Source organism: Saccopteryx bilineata, chromosome 2, assembly GCF_036850765.1.
Source record: "Saccopteryx bilineata isolate mSacBil1 chromosome 2, mSacBil1_pri_phased_curated, whole genome shotgun sequence".
NCBI lineage: Eukaryota > Metazoa > Chordata > Mammalia > Chiroptera > Emballonuridae > Saccopteryx > Saccopteryx bilineata.
In genome coordinates, this window is record NC_089491.1 from 305,971,209 (window position 1) to 305,990,124 (window position 18,916).

Here is an 18,916-nt window from a genome sequence, read left to right on the forward strand (position 1 = left end):
TTCCCCGCGGGACCGGCCGCGCCCCCTCCCCGCTCCCCACATCCCGACCTGGCCTCCCGGAGCGCCGCGAGGAAACCCAAAAAACACACCTTACGGCCGCTCCACGAATCGCTCAAACCCGGGGGAAAGAGGACGTCAGCCAACGGTCCTCAGGCTACAAGAGAAATTTGAAACGGCGAGCAAAGAGAGCGCAATTTCCGGCTTCCAGCATCTATCTCACACGGGAACTTCCGGTAAGACCTCCGCAAACCATAGATGGTTAACTAGAGGGCTAGAGAGCTAGAGAGGATGAGCTTTCCCTACCATAGAGTAGATCCCAGTGCGGAAGACTGAGTTGTGAGACTTGGACGACTGCAAGTTGAGAGGACTCTCCAGAGCCAACATTTCAGGAAATCTCGAGAGCTTGTCATATTTGCAGATGTATCCTAGGAGATGAGAGAACTGGGACGGGAGAAGCCTAAGAGCATCAGATCAGAGGCAGTTTTCAAATTCATCAGAATACCCTCCACTCCCTCTATTCCTTATTGTTCCTCATTCCTAATCCTCAATCCTCGGAGGAGGCTGAAGAAAGGAAACAGTTCTCTAGCGTTGTCGCTAATTGGGGGAGACAAGACTAGTATTGACTCGAATCACTACAAGATATGTGGTAAATGCTAAAAGAGAGGTGCAAAGAACAATAAAATGGAGCTTATCTGGATCACACAATCAGTTCATGTCTAATCTTTTCCAGTAGAAAAATTGCAAATAATAATAATAATAAAAATGGCCTCAACAAACTTCTCAAGGAAAGATGTCTTCAACCTCTGCCACTGCCAAGGGAAAGGTATTACCTTCCCAAATACCTCATTTTATTTCAGGATGATTTTAAATGTTAGAGGATTTTCTGAGCTGAAATACAGAGTGGGGCAAAAGTAGGTTTACAGTTGTAAGTATGTGAAATAGTTTATTATATTATTATTCTTATTTAATAGTTATTGTATTTTCAATATCATCGACTGTAAACCTACTTTTGTCCCACCTTATGCAATTTCTATTGGTTTCAGTTCTGTACTTTGGAGAAGAATAAGGCTTCATTCTTACTAATATGAATACTATTCAGTTATTTGAAGATAGCTATCAAGTCCCATCCTTGACTCCTTTGATTTTCTGCAGGCAAAAAAAAATTCCCTTAGAGCCTTCAACTACAATTGACACTTCAACAACACTGAAGGGGTAGGGAATCTGACTTCGGGCTGTTAAAAGTCTGCCTATAACTTTTGATTTCCTAAAAATTTTACTATTAAATAACAAAGTGCAACTGAGTAAATTCTAAACATTTGCTTTTCACATTTAGGCCTTTAATTCATTTGGAATTTACATTTGAGCATGCTGTAACAGAGATCCAGTTTTATTTTTTCAATGTGAATAATAAATACACGTAAGTCTATACTGTCTTGAATTAATCTTTCCTTCCCATTTAACATAATCATTGAAGGTTTTGTAAAAGTTATCATTTGAATTGGCCCTTAAAAAATGAATAGGATTTCGCCCTGGCTGGATATCTCTGTTGGTTAGAGCAGTGGTTTCCAACCACGGGTGACTATAATCTTCATACCACATCAGGGTGGTTAACTCTCGAAGACCAGCACGAAATTTCTGGCAGACCAATACCAGTCTGCGAGCCCGCAGTTGAAAACCACTGGGTTAGAGTGTGGTCCCCAAGCACGGAGGTTGCCAGTTACATCCTGGGTCAAGGCACATACAGGAACAAACAGATCAATGTATCTCTCTCTCTCTCTCCCAAATTAATAAAAAAAAATTTTTTAATAAATAGGATTCCAAAAGGCAAAAATACTGTTTGAAGAAACATGACGTAAATAATTAGAAAGGGATAAGAAATTAGAAGACACGGCCTCAAAACTGAAAAGAGTCTGCTTTGATTTAAGAGTTGGATATTGTGTAGAAGACTGACCCTGTGTTGAATCACTCTATCCAATATAATAACCACTAGCTACATGTGGCTTGAAATGTGGTAGTCCAAATTGAGGTATACTGTGAGTGTAAAATACACAACAGATCAAAAAACTTTGTAGGAAAAAAAATCATGCAAAATATCTTATTAATAATGTTTTATATTGATTACATATCAAACTTATAATTTGGCTTATATTGAGTTGAATAAAATATATTTAAATTAATTTCACCTGTTTTTTTTTAAGATTTTATTCATTCATTTTAGAGAAGAAAGAGAGAAGTGAGGGAGGAGAAGGAAGCATCAACTCCCCTATGTGCTTTGCCCAGGCAAGTCCAGGGTTTCTTTATCCACTGCGCCACCACAGGCCAGGCTCACCAGTTTTTCTTTTTACTTTTTTTAATGTAGCTACTAGAAAATCTTAAATTACACATGTAGTTCGCATTACATTTCTATTAAATGGCACTGGTATGGAATGCTAGCAAAGTCAACAGGGGCCAGATTGGAGAGGATTTTGAATGCTGGTATGGAAAGTTCCACGTGTTATTCAGTAAATAGTAGGAAAGAATCAAAGGGTTTTGAGCAAAGAAAAGGCAATCTGATATTCCTAATTTGATGACTCAGCATCCCAATGTGCACACAGCCACTTTTAGAAACCATTCCACCATTAGTTCTCAGTAGATGATTAGCTCTGGTGATATGACTCTTATATAGAACACTTAATAAATGTAACGTGAATGGAACAAATGTAAGGTGTACTCCGGTGACTAGGAAATTGGAACATTAATGAGCCACCTTTTAATAATTACCCAGAATTAGCCCAATATTTCCAACTTTCTAAATTCTCTACATCTCCCTTTATTCCATTCAAACAAATTAAACCTTATATACAGCATGGTGACTATAATTAATAATACTGTATTGCATATTTGAAAATTGATGAGAGAAGATCTTGAATGTTCTCAAAGGGGAAAAAAATTATTTGAAACATTTCCTAACTTGACAATATTTTGCATCTCCTGCAAGTTGTATTCTTTTATAACGATTATTAATGGCTGGATAACATTCTACATTAAGACTGTACCATAATTTATATAGTCATTTATGTCTTTTCCAATGTTTTTCCAATTAAAATCCCATGAGGATCTCTTCTATCACCAAGTCTTTTTGCACATCCCTGATATTTCTTTCTTTGGGACAAATTCCTAAAAGTGGAATTGCTGGACCAGAGCAATCACTTCGAAAACAGTTGGAACTCAGCAGATGGAATTAAGGGAAAGCAACATCAGCCAACAAAAACCCTTTCTTGTCCCACTCTAAGTGCCACAGTGGGTAATTCTCAACCTGGTGACCACCTCCAGGGTTTGCTTTGATTAAAATTACTTACAAGATAATCTCACTATTATTCTGCAGGGTCCTTTCTCCCTCTTTATATTATTCAGTTCAACCCAACAGCTTCAGAACAGCATAGTTGCATTCTCTTAGGCTCATTTTTTTTCCTGTTGTTGGATAGGTTTTAGAACTGATATCCACCCTACTATCAATAGATCAGACATCACGAAGGCGCTTCAAAAGTAGCATATACCTCCGCCGTTCTCTTAATTCTATCTAGACCTATCAGAGAGATTACAAATCAGAGAAGCCTACCTAGTTATGGTTACTGGGCACATAAATATCTCAGTTTTGAATTAGCTGTTAATGCCGGTGGAAGGTGCATGGTTTAAGTCTTGCGTTTTTCTTTGGCGCATGAACTCTGAGCTTTCTTGGGTTTAACAGTGTTATAAATTGCAGGCGGAAGGAGTTGATTACGAAAGAGTTCTTATTTTTATGTAAGGGGTTGAAATGAAGCGCTTCCTTGAGAGCCTGGATAGCTCGGTCGGTAGAGCGTCAGACTTTTAATCTGAGGGTCCAGGGTTCAAGTCCCTGTTTGGGCGCTTTGCCCTTTTTTGTTTATTCCTCCATTTCCCCCCTTCTCTCTCGTTTAGTCAGGGCGCATTTCTGTAACTTTAGTCTTAGTATATTTTCCTCTCTTAATTATTAGTAATCTGAAAAGAAATTAATTTTTCGCTGAGAAACCACTATGCAAAACTCCCATATCAAGAAATTAGATGGGTTTACATAGTCACTCCCCCTTCTTCCTCGAGAACGTTTCTTTAGCCTAGTCTCAAAGAAATTATAAAGGAAACGAAGTCAACTTAAAATACAAGAATACTGAAGCATTATAGTACAGTATTTGGTAACTATAGAAAGGTATGAAAACGAGACGCCCGAACAGGGACTTGAACCCTGGACCCTCAGATTAAAAGTCTGATGCTCTACCGACTGAGCTATCCGGGCACTCTAGCAAAGCTGCTTTCTTTTTCCCTTTACTGGATACGTTTGTAACAAATTCTCCTAAATATTGAATTTTGATTTTAATTAGATTTAAAGTACCATTTTAAGGAAGATTTTTTTAAATACACTTTTCTATTTTTCTCCATTTATCTAAGGCATATGTTCTTCATATTTCATGTTTGATAACTTGTCAGTATCTACTGAACTCTAAAACTCAATGTTACTAAGTTACAGAACAATGGGCAACCAAGCTGAACACTGAACATTCAAACAGAGTTGAACCTCTTTTTATTATAATTCTTCTGTCTTCCATTTATCATTTTCCTGATCGGACCTGTTAACTTCAGTTATTATACTGAACCAGATTACGGTCTCTTTCCTTTTAATGAAAAATACATTTCCATTCACTGTAGCTGTTAGATAAGCATTCCTTAGCACAAAAGAAGGAAAGATATATTTGATTTATGAATAGAGGAGTTAACATAGGAAAATAGAAGTGACTGGAAATGTTGATTTGACTTTCCATTTGAGAGAAAGGGTGTTTTAGACCTTTAATTCAGATTTTGATTGATTTTTTTGCCTTTCCCTCTCTTTCAGACAAGTTGTAGTTTTCAAGTCAGGCTAAAAAGATGAATCCTTCTAAAGCCGTATAAATGTGCACCAATGGAAGTAACATGCAGTATTAAGAATAAAAATTTCCAGATTAGCCCAGTTTTTCCTACAATCAGTTTTATCAACCCTGACGCATAGGGTGTAGAACACAGGATTACAAAAATTTGAAGATTGATAAAAGAATTCATTTTTGTTTCTGGGAATTTGAGGCTTCTGAACACAATTAACAACAAAATTGCTTTAGTGTCAATTGTAATCTCTTTCCTAGAATTGTCTGATTATTTTAGAGCAAAGACCAACAAATTGTGTGATCTTGAACAGGCCTGGGTTTCCACATTTATAAAATGAGGGCAATTGATTCATTAGATGATCTGTAAAATGCCTTCTAAATCTAAAATTGTATCACTCTGTTACTGTTCTCGCTGTGAATAAGATTATAAGTGACAGGCACAAAATGAAAAGGAAAGGAATGATTTAATTGAACAAACATTCATGCGTCATCTATTACTCCTCAGGCTCTGTGCTAGCTCTAGAGTAGGAAATATATGACACAGATCCTGCTCACAGTCCAGGAAATTTAAGCAAACAATTTTTAACAAAGTAATAGGTGCAGTAATAATAATTCAAGTACAAGAGGACAGGACATGAGAATGGACAGAAAGGCAGGGGTTATAAAATGAGGGTGGGGGTCCTTGAGTTTTCAGCAATGATCAGAGATGCATACAAAAGAAATGGTAATGAGCCAGACATTCATTTATTTATTCAGACATTTCTTGAGTAGCCACTGTGTTAGATAAGGAAAAAGGTTTCGCTCTTTTTTATGAATAAGACGTATAATCCCCCAATTTTTATTTTTTTAAGGAAGATAAAGGGGCAAGTAATAAAGGGGACTTCAAGCTTTTTTTTTTCCTGTCCAATGACTTTGTTATATCGTATTCTCTTTCCTACTGGATGATAAACCAGCTGTTAAAAATCAAATAGACTGAATGAGATTAATCCATCAAGTTGTTCACTCTGGAGTACCTATTTCCACAGCAGTGAGCTGGATACAGTGTGTGGAGGGGGGACAGTAAGTCTGTAAGGAAAGTGGGGAGTGCATGTTCTGTGGGGTTTGGGTGTGTGTGTGAGGGGGGGGGTGAATAAATTAATCTGGCTGTCCTGGAGGGAGATCAAGGCAATAGGTGCCAGATTGGAGACAGCTAACAGATTTACTTCAGGCTGAGGGGAGTAATTGTATCGAATATCGAATAGACAACAGATAAATTTGAAAGTTCAGTTTCTTAACATTGTAAAGTCCCATCTGAGGTTCCATGAACCGAATCAGCTTTACAAACAGCACTAGCAGTGCTATCTTGTACCCTATTTGGCATGAAATCATCCTGGAGTGCTTCTTCAAGCTTCTCCCTTCATAAAGACTGTTGAACTTAATTTTCCCAGTAGAGGGCAGTCTAAACTGACATTCTGCATTTGAGGCCCACCCCCTCCTATTTCTTAGGCTTAATTTCCCCCACTGATTTTTTTTTAATCTATTTATTGATTTGAGAGAGAGAAAAACATTCATTTGTTGCTCCACCTGCAACTTTGGTATATAGGGTCGGCGTTCTATCCAACTGAACTACCCAGCCAGGGCTCCCCCACTGATTTGTATAGGGATTCTTTTTATCCTCCTATTCATCAGACTCAGATATCTGTCTTTGAAAAATAACCATCCATTCTGTATCATTGCTGGGAAAAGTTGTGGAGCAAGAAAGGCTTATCCTTGAGATTCTCACACCTTGCTTTCTCAATGGCCCTATTTCTTACCTGGACCCTGACACAGTACTCTTCCTCCAGCTAGCAAGTATTGGCTTAAGTAGTTGCACCCTGGAGCTACAACTGTGTTTTCACAGGGAGTTAGTGGAACCTACGTGACATGGATGGTGAGATCTTGTCTTCCTCATCCTGAGAGTTCGACAGTGGTATATGGCTGGATGTCTAACACAGGGATAGTTGTGAGTTGATTATAATTGTATTGAATAGCCAGAAAGCATACCTCTGATGGTGGAATTTTAGGCCAGCAGAAAAGATTTAGTTTTTTTTTTTTTTAAGTGAGAGGAGGGGAGGTAGAGAGACAGGATCCTGCATGCACCATACTGGAATCCACCATACTGGAATCCACCCAGCAACCCCCATCTGAGGCAGATGCTCAAATCAACCAGCTATCCTCTGGGGCCTACACTCAAACCAATTGAGCCATTGGCTATGAGAGAAAGAATGGGGAGCGGGAGGGGGAGAGAAGCAGATGGTCCCTTCTCCTGTGTGACTTGACTGGGAATTGAACGTAGGATGTCCACAAGCCAGGTTGACACTCTATCCACTGAGCCACTGGCCAGGGCCAAGACTTAATTTCAAGAGGCTTTCCCATGGCTCTCTAAACCAATATCAAGTGTAGCTGCCTACTCAGAGACCCAGTTGTCCCTTATTATTGTATAGTCTTCAGAGTTGAGACCATTACAAGGTACTGGGAAAATGGTACACAGAAGTCTTTGTGTATGTGTTTTGGCTTAATAACTCCAAACTGAGAGCAGTCTGGGTTTCTGGTGGACCCTCCAACCTCTCTTCCGCGACCGTCCTCTTTGAGAATATAGACCAAGCATCTTACAAAGTATTAAGAGCTTAGACATTGGCATCAGCCCTCAAATGTACTGGGTCACTGAAAAGATGTAGGAGAGAAGAGGGACTGATTTCAAAGGCAGTAAGAGTCAATGAGACTGAAGAAATCAATACAACCACCAAATATTTACAAAGCACTTCTAACCCATCTCCAATATCCATTTGTCTTTCAAAGATACTTGAATCTTTTTGAAGACTACTGAAGGATTTAAAAATGAAAAAACAAATGGTGCAAACATTGCCTTTTTCCATTTTAGCTCAAATTTGTTTTACAGATTAGCCCTAGCCCATGGCAGAGCCCTGAGAGAAGGAAACACTGGTGAATACATTCAATCACCTTCCCTTCCTATTAATTTTAACCATTTGTTCCCTGACTAATAACATACTTCTTGTTATTACCACTGAAGTCTTAAATTCTCAAGTGATCCATTGTCTGGCCCCATCCCTCTCTTTTCCTGTAAACTAAATCTAGGTCTTCATTCATTCATTCATTCATTCATTCACTAAGTCTTTACTGAGCCTTTAGATCAGGCAATGAATTAGGCCTAGAAATTAAAAGGTAAACCCAACAGAGATTTTCTAGTTCTTAAGGAGTTTATAGTCTAGTTATCATCCTCTTTCATCCGCTCCCCAATTCAGACAAAAGCAAACAATTATAATACTGTGATTAGTTACAATCCAAGAAGCTATCAGGTGTGTTTAGACATCCTTAGAAAGCCCTCTGAGGAAGCTTTCTGGAAAACTAATTGTAGGGTGTATTAGTTTGCAATTGCTGCTGTAACAAATTGCCACAAATTTAGAGGATTAAAGCAACACAAATTTAGATCAGGAGCCCAACATGGGCTTCACTGGGTTGAAATCAAGATGTACACAGACTGTGTTCCTTTCTGAGGGCTCTAGGGGAGAATCTGTTTCCTTGCCTTTTCCTGTTTCTACTTGTTTTTTTTTTTTTTTTTTTTTTTTTTTGCATTTTTCTGAAGCTGGAAACAGGGAGAGACAGTCAGACAGACTCCCGCATGCGCCCGACCGGGATCCACCCGGCACGCCCACCAGGGGCTACGCTCTGCCCACCAGGGGGCGATGCTCTGCCCATCCTGGGCATCGCCATGTTGCGACCAGAGCCACTCTAGCGCCTGAGGCACAGGCCACAGAGCCATCCCCAGCGCCCGGGCCATCTCTGCTCCAATGGAGCCCTGGCTGCGGGAGGGGAAGAGAGAGACAGAGAGGAAGGAGAGGTGGAGGGGTGGAGAAGCAAATGGGCGCCTCTCCTGTGTGCCCTGGCCGGGAATCGAACCCAGGTCCTCCGCACGCTAGGCCGACGCTCTACCGCTGAGCCAACCGGCCAGGGCCCTTTTCCTGTTTCTAGGAACAGCTCACATTACTTCACTCAGAACCTCTACTCTCCAACTTTAAAGCTTGCAATGTTGTATCCCTCTTAGTATTCTTTCATCAACATACCTCTTTTTTATTTCAACCAGGAAAGGTACATATTCTGCTTTTAAGGACTCAGGTGATTAGATTGGGTTCATGTGGGTAATCCTGGCTAATCTCCCCATCTCAGAGTCTTTATATTAATTACATTGGCACAATTCTTTCCATGTAAAATAACAAATTCATGTAAAATAACATAGTCACCAGATTCAGAGATTGGGAAACAGACATTTCAGACATTACCTCCTGTGGGAGGCCATTATTCTGCCTACTGTGTAGAAAGACAACCACATAGGGCAATTGAGGTGGGGATTGGGGGTTAGGAGGCCCTCTCCAGGCAATGGGAAAGCTTGTAGAAAGGCCCCTTGGTGAGAATATTACCTATTCTTGGAACTGAAGGGAGTTCAATAAGACCAAAGCATGAAGTTTGCATTGGGATGCAGACGAGTTATTTATTCAACCCACATGTATTAAATGCCTACTGTATAGCAGGTGCTGTTTTTAGGATACAATGACAAACAAGATAAAGTCCGCATCCACTGAGGGTAGAGTGAAAAGCAAGGGCCATATTGTGAGAGGCCTTGTAGATTTTAAGGAGTTTGAACTTTAGCTAAGAGCTATATGGAGCCTTCCATTTGACAAATTTTATTGAGCATGTGCTATGTGCCAGGCACTGTTCCAGGGGCTAGGAATACAGAAGTTTAAAAACCAAAATAAACATTCTCTGCCTTTGCAGAACTTTTTTTGTCAGTGGATTTTAGCAAGGGAAGCAGATGTTTGCTTTAGAAAGATCACTATAGCTGAGGTGTTAAAGGAAAGGTTGGGGGTGGGTGGGGGAAGGGGAGTAAAAAGGGACAAATATACAGGGACAGAAAATGTTTTGACTTTGGGTGATGCATACACAATGCAATCAGCAATTCAAATGGTATAGAGATGTTCACCTGAAACTATATGTACTCTTTTTTTATTTTTGTTTTTATTTTTAGAGACAGAGGAGAGAGAGAGAAGTGGGGAGGAGCAAGAAGAATCAACTCCCATATGTGCCTTGACCAGGAAAGCCCAGGGTTTTGAACCAGTGACCTCAGCGTTCCAGGTCAACACTTTATCCACTGTACTACCACAGTCAGGCCAAAACCTATGTACTCTAATTGATCAATGTCACTCCATTAAATTTAATTTCAAAATAAAAAATAAATATAAAAAAAAGAGTGCCTGCCCTGACCAGGCAGTGCCGCAGTGGATAGAGTTGGCCTGGGACACGTAGGACCCAGGATAGAAACTCTGAGCTTGCCAGCTTGAGTGCAGGAGTCACTGACTTGAGCATGGGGTCATAGACAAGACCACATGGTCTCTGGCTCGAGCCCAAAGATGCTGGCTTGAGCAAGGAGTCACTGGCTCGGATGGAGCCTCCCTGGTCAAGGCACATATGAGAAGGCAATCAATGAATAATTAAGGTACTGCAATTATGAGTTGATGCTTCTCATCTCTCTCCCTTCCTGTCTGCCCTCTCTCTCTCTCCAAAAAATAGTTGAATGGAGCAACGCTTGAGGTGACCGAGTCTTCTAACTCCCCTTTCTTCAAGATTCACAGCCTTGCCCTGGCCAGATAGCTCTGTTGGTTAGAGCATTGTCCCAATATGCAAAGGTTGCTAGTTTGACCCCCAGTCAAGGCACATTCAGAAGCAGACTAATGTTTCTCTCTCTCTCTCTCTTTCTTTCTCTCTCCCATCTTCTCTCTCTAAAACCAATAAATACATTTTTTTAAGATAATAAAAGAAAATTAAAAAAAAAAAACATTCCCCTGCCTGACCTGTGGTGGCGCAGTGGATAAAGCGTCAACCTGGAAATGCTGAGGTCACTGGTTTGAAACCCTGGGCTTGCCTGGTCAAGGCACATATGGGAGTTGATGCTTCCAGTTCCTCCCGCTTGTCTCTCTCTCCTCTCTCTCTCTGTCTCTCTCTCTCCCTCTCTCTCTCTCCTCTCTAAAATGAATAAAAAAAAAAATTCCCAGCCTTTCCTTAGCTTCATGTCCATCCTTGGATACTTCCTCTTTTGCCAGGAACTATCTTTCCCCTTTATCCTTCAACTGTACCTATTCTTCAACACACAACACCGATTTAATATTCTACACCTGGGCTTGCCAGCACTGCAGAGGAAAATGATAAAAAACATTCATATGAAGCCACTACATGTTAGAATATCCAATCCCTGCCATATTCTCAACTCTATTTCTCTACCATTCTTATTCCTGTCTGTGGTTATTTTAACCTTAACCACTTTCCTTAATCCTCAACCCCATCTTGACACCCCCCCTCAGGAGATGACTTAGAGACTGTCAGGTAGCAACCACTTCTTTTCAACTTCTAAACCTCTACTTTTACTACAAATGCATCAGCTTGTGCCTTCTTCCTCCCAAAGACAACCCAGGCAACTCCAACCTCTTGTGCCTGGATCCCACCTCCGCTGGGACATTTTTCATTAGTCATCTCTCCATCTCCTTTGTCTTCCCCCTCAACATATGAGCATGTTTAAGTCTTTCCCATTTGGAAAAAAAGACATAAAAATCTTCCCCTTGATTCTGTGGCCACCCTATCTACTGCCTTATATTTCTCCTTCCCATTAATTGCCAAGCTTCTAGAAGGAGTCGTCTTTGTTTGTGTGTCTCTTTTACTCCTTAACCCACTGGAGCCTGGTTTAACTGACGATTCTCACACCACTGGTACTGGTGACTTTCTTGCCAATCCTAAGGGCTGTTTTTCAGCCCTGTCCTTCTGAATATCCTGCTGCACTTGTGCTCCCACCACTCTTTCCTGTTATTTTTTCCCACCCTCCATTCTGACACTGTGTGGTGTCAGTTTTTCTATCAACTTGGTTGTTCTTTCTTGATTTCTCTTGCAGATCTCTTCCTTCCTTTATATCCCCACCTAGGTGGTCTCACCCATGCCCATAACTTCTGACCATTTGTAATGTGAAGAGTCCAAAATTGATATCCCTTGTCCACACCACTACTTTGAATTTATTTTCATAAATCCACTGTCTACTAGGCATCCTCACTTAAACATTCTATAGACACCACAAACCCAACATGTCCAAAATTAAACTCATGATGGCTTCTGTAGACCCTCACCTAGTGACTGGCACCCCACACTCGACACTTCCAATTCCCAAGGTGTCGAGTGTGGGGTAATTCTAGATTTCCTTCCCCTCCCTGGTCCCCTACATTCAATACATTATTAAATATTATTGATTGACTTTCCAACCATCTGTGGTACCTGCCTTCTCCCTTTCAGCCCCGCTATCACACCCCTGGCACAGTTTTGATCTTGCACTCTGGACGTTGCCATGGCCTCCTTTGTTGAGCTCCCAACCTGTACTCTTGTGGGAGTCCAGAACCACCTCAAATTTCAGCCTCCAGAGAAACTTCTTCCCCTCCTTACCCAGAAGAATTTGAATTAGAGGACTTTCCCATAAGAAATTATCAGAGATAACTTTTTTTTTTTGACAGAGACAGAGAGACAGACAGGGACAGACAGATAGGAAGAGGGAGAGATGAGAAGCTTCAATTCTTTGTTGCGATACCTTAGCTGTTCAGTGATTGCTTTCTCATATGTACCTTGACCCAGGGGGCTACAACAGAGCTAGGGACCCCTTGCTCAAGCCAGCAACCTTGGGCTCAAGCCAGCAACCTTGGGTCCAAGCCAGCGACCATGAGCTTCAAGCCAGCAACCATGGGGTCAAGTCTATGATCCCACACTCAAGCTGAGGAGCCCATGCTCAAGCCAGGGACCTCAGGGTTTACAAACTTGGGTCCTGCGCTTCCCAGTCTGATGCTTTATTCACTGTGCCACTGCCTGGTCAGGCTATCAGTGATAACTTTTTTTTTTTTTAATTTTTCCGAAGCTGGAAATGGGGTGGCAGTCAGACAGACTCCCGCATGCGCCTGACCGGGATCCACCCAGCATGCCCACCAGGGGGCAATGCTTTGCCCCTCTGGGGCGTCGCTCTGTTGCGTCCAGAGCCATTCTAGCGCCTGAGGCAGAGGCCACAGAGCCATCCCCAGCGCCTGGGCCATCCTTGCTCCAATGAAGCCTCGGCTGCGGGAGGGGAAGAGAGAGACAGAGAGGAAGGAGAGGTGGAGGGGTGGAGAAGCAAATGGGCGCCTCTCCTGTGTGCCCTGGCCGGGAATCGAACCTGGGACTCCTGCACACCAGGCCGACGCTCTACCGCTGAGCCAACCGGCCAGGGCCCAGTGATAACTTTTTAACTTATTTATAGGGCAGGGAAAACTTCTGTTTACTAAATATCTGCTCTTCTTATCATCCTGTAATAACTCTTTGATGCCCTCATGCACCTTACCCCATCCCTAGCTCAGGATGTCTTATATACCCATATTCCCTTTCTATATCTGAATTTCTTGTGCATATGGGGTCTTTGGCTCTCTCATGTATGTGGGGTTCCCAATCATACACATGTATTAAATTTGGTTATTTTCTCTAGCTAATCTGTTTCATGCTCTAACCAACCAAGCTATCCCACCAGGGCTTCCTCCCCCACACCCTTAACCTAGCAGGAAGCAAATGGAACATTACAATTTGAAGAGAAAACCACAAGGTAGTTTTGCAGTGGATAGAGAATCAGTCTGGGATGCTCGGATTCCAGGTTTGAAACTCGAGGTCACTGGCTTGAGCACTGGGTCGTTGCCTTGAAGCCCAAGGTCGCTGACTTAAGCAAGGGGTCACTTGCTTGGCTGGAGCCTGCCCCCCCCACCCTGTCAAGGCATATATGAGAAGCAATCAATGGACTACTAAAGTGCCGCAACTATAGCTGATGCTTCTCATCTCTCTCCCTTCCCTTCCTGTGTGTCTTTCTCTCTCACTCTAAAAAAAAAAAAAAAAAAAAATTAAAAAAAAAAAAAAGGAATAGTGTTCAGTACAAAAAAACAAGGAAAAAAGTACACAGTACACTGGGGTCAGTGGAAAAGCAAGTTTCCACTCCCAGGCTGAGAAGTCAAAGAAAGGGAGTGATTATCTGAATTAAGAGAGAAGGAGGAGAGGGAGATGCAGAGGGAGCCATCTGGAGGGCAACTATGATCTTTGGTTGAGAATGGCAGCCAGTCCACAGTGACCCCAAATAGAAGGACCCTGAGGAATAACTATCCAGACCTCCTTGGCCTCCCTCCTCCCAGACTCCTCCCATGGCTCCCATGGCTCCCATTGGCCAAGACCTACTAGGAAGCCAGAGGGCTCAGAATGGATCTGAAGAGGCAAAGGGAAGACATACAGGGCATCTTCCAAATCTTTCTGTGTAATTTGCCAGAAAGTTTTCTTCTGATCACATCACTTACAGTTCCACTTGTCCACACCCTGGGTTCTCTACTACCAAACGACAAAATCTAAACTTATTGGCATGCCCTGGTCTCTCTTATAACACACTTTTTTTCCTAATGAAATGCATTAGAAAGCCTTTGATATAATCTAGCAACCCAGGCAGAGGCGGATTTAATGGTGGGCGCACGGGGTGTGTGCCCTGGGCCCCAACTTCTGAAGGGCCCAGCAAAACCCCAACTTTACATTTTTTTCTAATGACACCAAGTTTGGTTTCATATGTGCAATTTTAACATTAATAGTACATGATATTTTTTAATTATTTAAAAATATGGTTAACATATATTTTTATCTTCCCTGTCTCTCTCTTTTTTTAAGGGGCCCAATATTTTCTTCTGTGCCTGGGGCCTCAACTGACTTTAATCTGCCTCTGAACTCAGGCCTATTTCCTGTTAGCTCTTTCTTTCAGACTTTTCTCTTCAGGAACATTGTACCATTGATGGCCACTATGCTCCTCTGTTCTCTCAGGCTTCTGGGCTTAGCCTGATAACAGGCACAGAGTAAGCTGGCATGAATATTTGTATTGTGAATAAGTGGTAAATGAATGAGTAAATGAGTGCATATTTATCCCCTGTGGCTTTTGAGGATCAGGAATAGGATCTTATACACATTTTGATATATGCACAGAGCAGGTTGTCTGTCCACATAAAAATGATTTACTTATAAGTTCTGGCAGGTTGGCTCAGCGGTAGAGCATCGCCTGGAGTGTGGAAGTCCCAGATTTGATTCCCAGTCAGGGCACACAGGAGAAGTGACCATCTGCTTCTCCATCCCTCTGCCTCTTCTCTCTCTCTCTCTCTCTCTCCCCCCCTCTGGCAGCCATTGGTTTGAGCATATTGGCCCAGGGTGCTGAGGATGGCTCCATGGCCTCACCTCAGGTGCTAAAAGTGGTGTGGTTGCCAAGCAATGGAGCAGCGGACCTAGATGTGCAGAGCATCACTTCCTCTGTGGGCTTGCCGGGTGGATCCCGGTGGGACACATGTGGAAATCTGTCTCTCTGCCTTTCACTTAATTAAAAAAAAAAAAAAAATTAGGCCCTGGCTGGTTGGCTCAGTGGTAGAGCGTCGGCCTGGCGTGCGGAAGTCCCGGGTTCAATTCTCTGCCAGGGCACACAGGAGAAGCGCCCATCTGCTTCTCCACCCCTCCCCCTCTCCTTCCTCTCTGTCTCTCTCTTCCCCTCTGGCAGCCAAGGCTCCATTGGAGCAAAGTTTGCCCTGGAGCTAGAATGGCTCTGGTTGCAACATAGCGATGCCCCAGATGGGCAGAGCATTGCTCCCTGGTGGGCGTGCCGGGTGGATCCCAGCCCAGCACATGCAGGAGTCTGTCTGACTGCCTCCCTGTTTCCAGCTTTGGAAAAGTAAAAAAAAAAAAAAAAAAAAAAAAAAAAAAAAAATATATATATATATATATATATATATTCTCTTGCTTGATCTTCGCAATAGCCCTGAGTGGGAGGTAAAGCTGATATTTTACTGATGCTCATAGGGTAAGTGGACTACCCAAAGTCACATTCCAGTGACTAGAGAGAACTACAAGCCGCAGTCCTCTCTCACACTTCACTCAGGGTTGCCTGCTATTAAGGGTCTTTGTATTTGTCCAGAATTCATCTTACATGAGAACAAAGCATTTCCCAAAAAAGCCTTCTGAATCGTGAACTCACTTTTTAATTTTTTTCTCCTTTCTGTAGGACTTCCTTTGGGCATTCAATTCCTTTTCCAATAGTAATCCTCTTACTGAGCTCTGGAGTTTTCTAACTCAATTATTTTATGAATCTAAGGATTGTGTTGCATTTCTTGCAGTTTTATAATAATGAAAATTTTAAAAGGGCTTTGTGACACCTTTTTATTTCTTTTCTCCTCTTCTTTTTAAAACTCTGGTGAACCCAAAACAGACTATAATGGTAGCACTTTAACAAATATTTCCTTGAGACCAGGAAAGGGGAAGGTTGGCAGATATTTTCATGGGAACCCTGGCAAATAGTCCTGGGCACCTGAAGGAGGCTAGGAGTTATGAGACCCTAGATACCTGAACGGGATTGCAGATGAGGGACGCTCTGAACCAGCTGTTGATATTCATAGTCCGGCAAGAAAGAAAGAAGGGAAAACAAGATTCTTGTTCTGAAGAAAATGTACTTTGAGATCACAGATCATAGTTATTATGCAAATCATATGTAAATGAAGGGCTGGTCATCTCCTGATTTCTTTTGGGTGGAGCCTCTTACAAAATTCTAGAGACTACTTCTCAAAGAAATGTAATGTAATTAGAGTCAAAATGTTAAGTATAATACACTTTATGAGTTTTTTTCCCTACCATAGTTGGGTTGGAGGACTCGCCACCTCCTCTCCCCCCTCAGGTTGTTAATTGCTATCCTCTGAGGCTCAGGTCCGATGACCAGGGAACAGAAAACCAAGAAGGCTGTGTGCGACAACGTCGACACAGCTTCCCCCCCACCCCGACCTCAGACCTCAAGTAGGGGCTCTTTCGGGCATAGGCATGCTAATGATTGAGGAAATTCCTCAAACCGATAACAGGACCTCAAAACTCTGTCATTTCCAGCAGAATAAATTGGCACTCATTTAACACAGTGCAAAGGGAAAAGTAACAACCATCTGCAAAACCCTCACCCGAGTGGGAAATGGAAATCTTGGCTCTTGGGTTTTCCAAGCAAAAATTGCCGCCGGTGCGTTTCTCCTCTAGGCACATTGGCAGGGAAAGAGGGACAGGGGTGGTGGGGTGGGAGGAGAGATAGAGAGAGGGGAGAGCAGGGAGGAGTATGAGAGGGGGGAGGGGCGGGGAGGAGGGAAGGAGAGAGGCTGGGGTGGGGGGGGGGGAGGGAGGAGAGGGGAGGGGAAGGGGGAAGGCAGTCCGAGCTGCGGGCCCGCCCTGCTTGCCGCTGGGATTCCGCAAGTTGGGTCTAGGGCCGGCGCTGTAGCTGGCGCACGGCGGCCGCATGTCCTGTGCTGGCCCATCCTGCGCCGGCGGTCAGGTCTGGCCGAACCTTGCGTCGCCGTGCAGTGCACCGGGTCCCCGGGAGATGGCCTCTCTGCTCTCTACCGCTGCTCCCGCTATTGTCTCACGCGGGGTAGCTTGACTGCGGGCTGCGCACGCTCTCGGCCGGGAGGACTTTCTTTCCCTTGAGCTGGTCCCGGCGCCCCTTCCTGCCTCCCGGCTGTTCAGGAGCGTGGAGCTAGGAAAGGGGGCGGCGCAGAGGGACTGTCCGCCGCCGCCGCTCGGCCAGCGCTGGGGCCAGAGCTCGGGCTGCCGTGAGCTGCGGGGCGAGCCGCCACCGTCGCGACGGGGTCTCGTAGGAGAGCCCGCGGGGAGCACAGGTAGGATGCACGCCCCGAATGTGAGCAATCGCCTAGGGGCTGCAGATGGCCTGGCATGGAGGGAGCGGAGGTCAAGGGCTGCCCCTCCAACATGGCAACAGCCGAGGCGCAACAATGGAAGGAGCCAAGGGTGCCCGCGCAGGCTGAGCCACGGAAGCCGTGGGGGCGACAGCTCCAGCTCGCAACGCTGAGCAGGTTGCCGAGCCCTCTGTGCCACCCTGCTCCAGCAGTTTCAGGGCATCTCGAGCCCCCAGGCCGCCCTTCCCCACCCCTTTTCCTCTTAAACACATTTCCTGGCTCCCAGGTTCTGGGCGATGAACCAACCAATGATTTGGGGATTGGTTTGTTTGTTTAAGATGAAAAATAAAAAGTAAAACCTGCCCTGGCTTGGAGGTGGTGGGGGTGGTGCTTTATCGTGCAGTGGGTGAAAAGTCATCATCTAGCCTGGGGAACATATACATTTTTTGAAAAAAGCCAGAGGGATGGTAGACTTGGCTTCTCCCTTATAAGGAGACTGCAGCAAAAGAAGGAAAGCCTGAGTGGGACAGGGAGAGGGACCCTCAAGCTCAGTTCCCCGCCCTCGAGAGAGGCGCTGCTCTCCTGGCCTGGACTTCTGTCATTTTCAGCTCCCAACAGTGGTGGCTTTGCTGCTGGGGAGCCATGCAGCAGCAGGAAGCCCGAGGAAGGCTGCCCAGCTGGAGTGGGGTGTGGTGATGCTGGGGGGAGCCCCGGGGTTTGGCAGGGTCTGGGTGGTGAAAAGAGGTTACAAATATATGAAGTTAGTTGAATGCACACACCCTCCTTGGCTGAGGGCTGAGTGTGTGTGTGCATGTTGTGTGTGTGTGTGTGTGTGTGTGTTGAATATGCCATTGCTCTTGCTCCTTCAGGCCAACCTTCTCTCCCTACATCTCCACTGCCTTCTGGGCTCTTTCTGGCTTCCCTGTCCCCATCCCAGTCCAACCAGCATGGGATGGAATCTATTGTCCCTGGCTGCCCTGATGTGTTTTCTCTATTCCATTTGGGAATTTTGTGCCCTGGGATGGCTTGTGCCAGCATGGCACCAGATTCTTTAGCACACAGCTACTCCTGCTCCAAAAAATGGGCCAACGCTGCCCCTCCTCTCTCTAAACTACCTGACTGGGACATGGCCAAGCAGATGTAAGCAATTTGCACTGAATTCCAACCCTGTAGCAGTCGCTGAATGTAAACTTACTCTATTGCCAC

At 43.9% G+C, this 18,916-nt stretch overlaps 2 protein-coding genes and 2 non-coding genes across 5 annotated transcripts in view; 2 read left to right on the forward strand and 2 right to left on the reverse strand.

Moving 5' to 3' along the window:
* MDM4 (MDM4 regulator of p53) overlaps positions 1-213 on the reverse strand; it is a 42,399-nt gene extending 42,186 nt beyond the window's left edge. For both annotated transcript variants that reach the window (XM_066261607.1, XM_066261608.1), the window contains exon 1: positions 90-213. The gene's annotated coding sequence lies outside the window, so the exon portion shown is untranslated. The remainder of the gene's footprint in view (positions 1-89) is intronic.
* A 3,599-nt stretch (positions 214-3,812) lies between these two features.
* Positions 3,813-3,885, forward strand: TRNAK-UUU (transfer RNA lysine (anticodon UUU)). Its single transcript has one exon. It is a non-coding gene; the product is annotated as a tRNA-Lys (tRNA).
* A 330-nt stretch (positions 3,886-4,215) lies between these two features.
* TRNAK-UUU (transfer RNA lysine (anticodon UUU)) lies at positions 4,216-4,288 on the reverse strand. The gene has a single exon. It is a non-coding gene; the product is annotated as a tRNA-Lys (tRNA).
* Positions 4,289-17,227: 12,939 nt separating this feature from the next.
* The window catches only part of PIK3C2B (phosphatidylinositol-4-phosphate 3-kinase catalytic subunit type 2 beta), a 75,043-nt gene continuing 73,354 nt past the window's right edge, over positions 17,228-18,916 (forward strand). The window contains exon 1 of the mRNA XM_066261609.1: positions 17,228-17,692. The gene's annotated coding sequence lies outside the window, so the exon portion shown is untranslated. The remainder of the gene's footprint in view (positions 17,693-18,916) is intronic.